Here is a 7,201-nt window from a genome sequence, read left to right on the forward strand (position 1 = left end):
TAGGAGATGCTCTAAAAAATAAGGTTGAAAGATTGAATTCAAACAGAAGGAATAAGTACTATTTAGAAGTACTTTTTCAAAAAAACCTGAAAGTCAGTAAAGTTCTGAAAGTAGGGGTGGAGCTAGTTGTCCCCACAGCAAAAAGCTTTGCAATCCCCCTATATATGAGTCAATATTAGTATCGTTTATTACAAAAAATTAGAAAATCATTAATACAAGCTTCTTTAAAGAACCACTCCAACAAAAATTATGTTTTTGGTGTTTTTTAACATGTTTGTGTGGCTTTTTTTTATTATGGAGGATAAGAACTACGTTTTAATCCGAGTATTTTGTTATTTAAACTGTGATTGAGAAGATAAAAAATACACAGTTTGAAATAGCTCAGATTTGTGATGCAGCAACTAACATGGGGGGGGGCAAAGTCTTCGTTTTCCTGGTTCAAGCTGGCATCTGGCTTAAAATTCCACAATTTGTACTATCGCCTGACTATTACTCAGTCAATATATTTGTCAGAAAAACCATTCTTGCTCTGATTCCTTTTTCTAAAATGTTTGTGCTAATCGTCATTTAAATTTTTTTTTTTTTTCAATAACTCGTAGTTCGAGTTATTAAACTTTCAAGGGAAGGAAGCTTCCAACAAACTGCCAATCACTGCATGCTGACAATGTCAGGCTCCAGCATGGCGGCGTCCATATCACCAAAAACATGAATCAACTTAATTTCATTGGAGCCAAAACTAAGTCATTTTCTATGGGTGATGTCACACTCACTCACTCCAGTTCTCATTTACAGTCGATGGATTCCTCCCATGAGTGCGATGGACACATGGCCTAACTCAGGGGTGTCGAACTCAATCACACAAGGGGCCGAAATCCAAAACACACCTTAGGTTGGGGGCCGAACAGAATAAACATTTATTGAACATGCATAAAAGCCAAACTAGCCACAAAAAAAAGAAGAAAAAAACTTTAACAGCTAGCATGTGGATGGAAAATATAGCTAAACTTCAAAACAGCCTAAACAAATAGGAAAAAAGCCTAAATTAGCCAAAACAACAACTGTGTAAAAATTTCCCTAACTCCCAAACAGCCTGAAAAACTAAAACAAAGCAAAAAATAAAATTTAAGTTAGCCAAAACGGTTAGCATGTTGCTGAAATATTATCTAAACTCCAAAATAGCCTAAATAAATCTTAGTAAATGCCAAAAAAGTCGAAAAAGCTCACAGAATGCGAACCTTAAAACCATAACTTTTTCACATAATTATGAATAATGAAATTGCAGGAATATTATTCCAGAATAAATCAACTTAAACATAAATAACTTTCAATATTTTATTCTCCATAAAAACATTCTTTGCCAGATTAATACAAGTTAGAAATGAGCGCATGATATAGGCCATTAATAACAATAAAATAAAATGGATAGAATTACCCGGAGTTACAAGAAAAGAGTTACAAGAAAAGGAACAGAACTTGACCGAAACAGTGGCGGTGCAGCAGACAGGTAATAACACAAACACCTTTCTTCATTTCCTCATATCATAATTCACCATCAATTTCAGAGTCAAAGCAATTCCATGCTTCTTCAGTCGAAGCCCCAGGAGGAGGCGTCCGCCTGCCGCTGTGCGGCCGCTCACAGCAAACAAATTAAAATGCTTCTTTTTGAGCGTCTGTGGCGAACAGAAACCATCCGAGAGGTGACGGAGCAAAAATAAAACTGCTTTCTGTCGCTGCTGCAGAGCTACCGGACAGGGTGAAAGGTCAGACGCCCGTCCCCCAAATAACAATCAGTCTGAACGACTGCTGCCCATATTAAAACCAGATTAAACTCCAAAGGGTAGACCAAACTGCAGGCGCACTGCAAAAATGTCAGCGTTTAATTCACCTTCACACTATGAAATGAATGTGAAATATTTAAAAAAGAGACACAAACAGAGGACAGAAATAGAAAAGACTTGTCAAAAAAAAAACTGAGAAAATAACAGCGAGCGGCTACTGGGGAAGGATGACCTACAGGAGGAAGATAAATGGAAACCTGTGGGCGGCAGAGCGCGAGCTGATAGCAAAAGCCACTGAATGAAGGTAAATGAGGAGGAAAGTGAGGAGAAAACTAAAGCTAACAAGTGACAAGGTCAGCGGAGGATAACAGCTCTGCCGTGCATGGAAATCGTTTGAGATGGAAGACAAAAGATAGTTGAGAAGGACGCAATTTGATTGGTTCTTCCCTGTTGTGTGTTTCTGCAGTTATTTGTCTTTTCCTGTTGAGTGCAAAAGAAACGATCAAATTCTATCAACCTCGACAAGGTTTGTGACCAAAGCAAAGACAAATATCTTCGTCTTGAATAGAACCACCTGGGAAGTTTGATAACACTGAGTGAAGGCGATTGGACGGACGCTTTCATGTAAAGTCCTGTACAGAAGAGTGTAACTGCCGTCAGACTTCTGCACTCCACCACGTTGTTGAACTCTCACAGACACAATTCTTGGTGCAGATAAACAAGATCTGCTCCTAAAAAAGGATCCTCATGGTCCCATGTGCCTAAAATCAGGAGGAATCTGGATGCAATTTTTTTTAAATGTCTCACACGTAAATGTGAAACTTTTTCTTTTACTTTCTGCTGATCTGATTTAGTGACTGAGACTCCAAAAAATATTTTATTATTTTTTTTTTTTACTTGTACTTACAGTAATTTGAAAAGTCAGCCTTAATGGTGAAATATTCAAAAATATCAATACTTTTTAAAAATAGTTTTTATTCTGTAACATTATTTTTTAAACAAAACAGACGAGTTATCATCAATTTGAACCAATTTCTTTCAATTTTACTCCAAATAAAGAAGAGGTACAGTTTTTCATTTATTGTTTTTATTGTAAATAAATCAAAACCCAGAATTGTTCTGTCCTATACTGTAAAATAAACTATTTAACAATAGTGTTTTTTGTGCCAACATGACCCTCGTTTCATAGCCAATAGCAAAAGGTGAAAAAATCCATCAATATTTACTGAATCACACTGTTTTATTTGTTCACCTTTACCGGCTCTCAGACTTTGAGCAAAAACCAAAACAGATAAAAACATTTGCTTGTTCAGTTTTTTCAATCCACCAACAATAAATCTGCTCTGCATTGAAGTTTTATTTCCCATTTGCTCCTAAAAGGCTTTGAAACGACTTCATGTCACTTCTCCTGCAGTTTCAGGCTCCAATAATGGGGGGGGCTGATAGAATCAATGCTCAGCCAATCAGCAGGGGGCTCCCCGCTTTCACAACAAGCCTGAGTGTCTTCCCCGAACCGAACGTGATGAAAACAAGGTGATGCGATTAGACCACCTGAGCTCCTGTCTGAAGAGACGGCGAGGAAAGAGAGGGGAGTTAGGGGGGATAACGAAGTCCCACCTGGAAATCAATCGGTCAGTCGGAGCGATCAGCGGGGCGGGAACCTCACAAACACTCTGATTTCTTCTGTTTAAGTAAAAAAAAACAGGAAAATCTAACATTTACAAAAATCAAAATGTGTCTTTTGAAATCGTCTCTAAGGCTGAAAAAGTCTTCATTGTATCAAGATTTGTGTGAATGTTTCGCAAACTGGTAAAAAAAAATGTAATAAAAAATGACACATTTAGCTCAAGGCCAAAGACTTTAGAAGTAATTTCTTTTTTTTTCTTAAGAGTGAAAAGTGAGGAATGTTTTGTTGTTAAAAAAAATGCATTCTAGCACTTATTCTGCATTAAATAGACACCAGATACACCAGTTCATACGACACTTATTCACTTTTCTATGTTTGTGCTTTCTGGATTTGCATTAAAATTGAACAATTTTGATCTAATTGTAATTTATTTGAGCCCAAATTATTTGCAGTTTTCTAAAGATTCATGAAAATAAAATCAGTGCAGGAAGAGGCAAAAAACCCAAATGGCTTATTTAAAAATAAATTAATAAAATATATGAATAAATGCTTAAAAAAGTGATAATACATATACCAGTTGGTCACAAGTAGCGGAATATGTTTAAAAACAACAATAAAATCTAATTAAGAGCATAAAATATGTATTTAATAATGAAAGCCCAATTCAACAAAAATGTTGTTTTTGATGTTTTTGACACAATCTTGTAATATTGTTTCTACAGTGTTCATGTAGTGCGAATCCCAGCCAAAAAAAAAAACTAAAAAAATCACTTAGTGCAAAAACATAGAAAAGATCACAACTACAATTAAAAAGGCAAAGCAAATATTAATAAAAAACAATTTCTATTTTAGAAATAATATTCCATAAACCGAAACACAAGTTTTTTTCCAGTTTCTTACTTTGAATAATTTTTAATATTTCACTTTGATTTCTTGAAATTACTTTTGTTTTTCAAAATGTTTCCTTTTTCTTCTATACAGAAACCAGAAAAGGTAGATACTGTTCACGGGAAGTGAGGGCGGGCTTACACCACAAATTTCTGTTTGCTAAATACAAATTTTCTGCTAAAGTTATGAGTTTTTAACCACTTTAACCTGATTTATTTGAAATAAACTTAACACTATCAAAGTAAACAAACTATAGATAAAGTCACTTATGACGGCTTGTATAAAAAGTTATATGAGAAAGTTTTAAAATAAAAGTGTTAAAGTTTAAATTATCTTTAGATTTACGATCCTTTATTGTACAGCAGTTAAATTATCATTTCTTTCTCTTTATTATTTTGTGTTTATGTAAATTATGAGTATATGTTTAATGTGTAAAAATGTATACATTAAGTAAATTGGGGGCAGGAATCAGTATGATTTTCTTATCTACCCATATATTATTTTAAAAATCCTTTTCATGCTTATTTAACTATTTTGTGTTTAAAAATCAATCAATCAAATGTTCACACACCTGAACAAATACACTAAAGCCGAATAATTTAATGTTTTCGTCATACCAATTTGAGCATGTTAAAAAAATTCAGTTTGCAAAAACATTTGATGACGCTAGAGACATTTTTCAGATCCGGTTTTTTATTTTTTAAAGATTTGCAAACTCAAGTTGAACTTTTGACTCCGTCTGAATTGATTGACTAATCGGCTCCTTTTCCGTCTGCAGCGCCGCCTCTCACCAGCCAATCGCAGCCAAATTCAACTCCATCATTTCCTGTCTTAAATATTTTCTCTAGTAAAACCTGCTGTCAGTTTATCACTTCATCATGAGGAACACGGCGTTATGACTGCAGTGAGCTGAATCTTGAAAGGTTTTCCGTCAAACTAGACGCCCTTCATCATTAGGAGTGATGGCTGCTTGGATCTGCCTTCACTACAGTACATTACAGTCATGATGGAAAACGTTTGAAATGTTATTTAAACAAAATCTTATTGAAAAAGTACAAAATGATTCAGCTTTGCTAATTTTGCTTGCATATTAAAACCTATTTTGCATATGTGGACATATTTTTAGGCATATAGTTCCATGATGGCCCTTTGCTTTTAAAGAACACAAAGATTTTAAGAGTTTCCTTATTTGTTTTAAACTCTCATATGGATAAAAGCAAATATGTGAGCACCAGAACTAAAATTTTCATGATTCATGTAGCTGAAACTTTAACTTTGAAGGTTTAATAATAAAAAAAAAATGTTGATGTGATACCCAGAAAATCCATAAGGGGGCAGCATAAGAAAAAGTGCTTTTTAAAAGTTTGTTCTGCTACTCCATCCTTTAATTAAATATAGAGGCAGTTAAGTGGTCATGTGACTCAGGCAGGCAGGATGACTTTGCTGCAGTGCTGCTGCATCTTTCTTACATCCTCAAGAAGACAAGAAGCTGTTTTAAAGACGGTCAATATCCACGCCGCAGCTGATTTCTTTATTTTTTGACTTCTTTTTTTAGCACTAAAATCTTCTTTAGGTAGATTGTACTTTTATTTTAATCATTATTAATGCAAAATATGGTTTATTTTTTTCAACAAAAAAGATAAATCCAAGAAGCCAGTCAAAGATCTCAGACAGAATTTCAGAATGAATATTTTGGATTTTATTAAACATATAATGATACTTTGTGTCATGAAAGTACCAAAACATTGTCAATTTGAAAAAAAATAACTGATGGTTTTATCGCAAATCTGCATCTTTTCTTCTTGAACATAGTCTCTGCAGTTGCAGGAATAAGACTGGTGGAATGTAGCAACACCGCCCCTCTCCCCCTCCCTTGTGCCAGGAGCTTCTGACACAAATAAGATCTTTTTCCAAATGAATTTATTCATCTTCTTTAGTGCTGCCATGATTAGTCGATTAGTCACCACTAATTAATAGGCGATAAGTCATTTTTTTTTAAATCTCATAACTACGGTGCACGCTTTTTAATTCTGCGTCTGACATTGTCTTTTGACACACATGTGCAGCAGTGCTAATCCGGGTCAGTAGTGATGTCACAGGAAGTTGAGTACCACATTAACACGCCAGTAGAGCTTGAAAGTGGGAAACATTAAAAAATAAAAGACAAAAATGTCTGGTGTAATATCTGCACTTCAGCAATGCACGAGCAAGAGGAAGCAGGTTGTGACTAATAATACTGAAGAGGGGTCGGCATTTAGGTAAGCTAAGCTAACGTTACCGGGAACAGAGAGCACATTTATTAGCTAAATGTTTTGTGTGCATGATCGGATTAGACGACTAATTGAAAGAAATTAATAGACGATTAGTCGAGTGTTAAAATAATCCTTTGTGGCAGCCAAAGTCTGCTCCTGATTCACAGCGATTTAAAAATAAAAATACTTAGAAATGCAGTTTTAACCATTTAACTAAAAAATAAATAAATAAATAAATAATCAAGAAAGTTTTTTTGTATGTTTTTCCTGCTGCTTATTCCCTCTAAGGGAAAAAAATTGAAGTGAAATTTATTTATTTTTTCTTCTAAAAATACACAGGGGCTCTGTGAAGTTACTTACTATCTGGTACACAGTAGTTACTATCCAGACTTTTTTTTTAACTTCAATTTTTAGGAAAAAAATGTTCTAGTTAGTATCTGGTGCGCACCAGATAGTAACAGAAAAAAAATTTTTTTTTCAAAACATTTTATTAAAAAAAAATTCTGATTACGATCACAAACTATTGCACACCAGTTAGCAACCAGAAAAAATATATTTTTCAACTTCAATTTTTAGAAAAAAAATGTTCTAGTTAGTATCTGGTGCACACCAGATAGTAACAGAAAAAAAACCCATTTTTTTTCTAAAAATTGAAT

The 7,201-nt window shown here is 34.2% G+C and overlaps 1 protein-coding gene across 5 annotated transcripts in view; it reads right to left on the reverse strand.

Annotated features, from left to right (window-relative positions):
- dab2ipb (DAB2 interacting protein b) overlaps nt 1–7,201 on the reverse strand; it is a 189,105-nt gene that overhangs the window by 111,565 nt on the left and 70,339 nt on the right. The gene's annotated exons all lie outside the window — the stretch shown is intronic.

The sequence above is a fragment of the Oryzias melastigma genome, linkage group LG12 (assembly GCF_002922805.2).
Source record: "Oryzias melastigma strain HK-1 linkage group LG12, ASM292280v2, whole genome shotgun sequence".
Classification (NCBI taxonomy): Eukaryota; Metazoa; Chordata; class Actinopteri; order Beloniformes; family Adrianichthyidae; genus Oryzias; species Oryzias melastigma.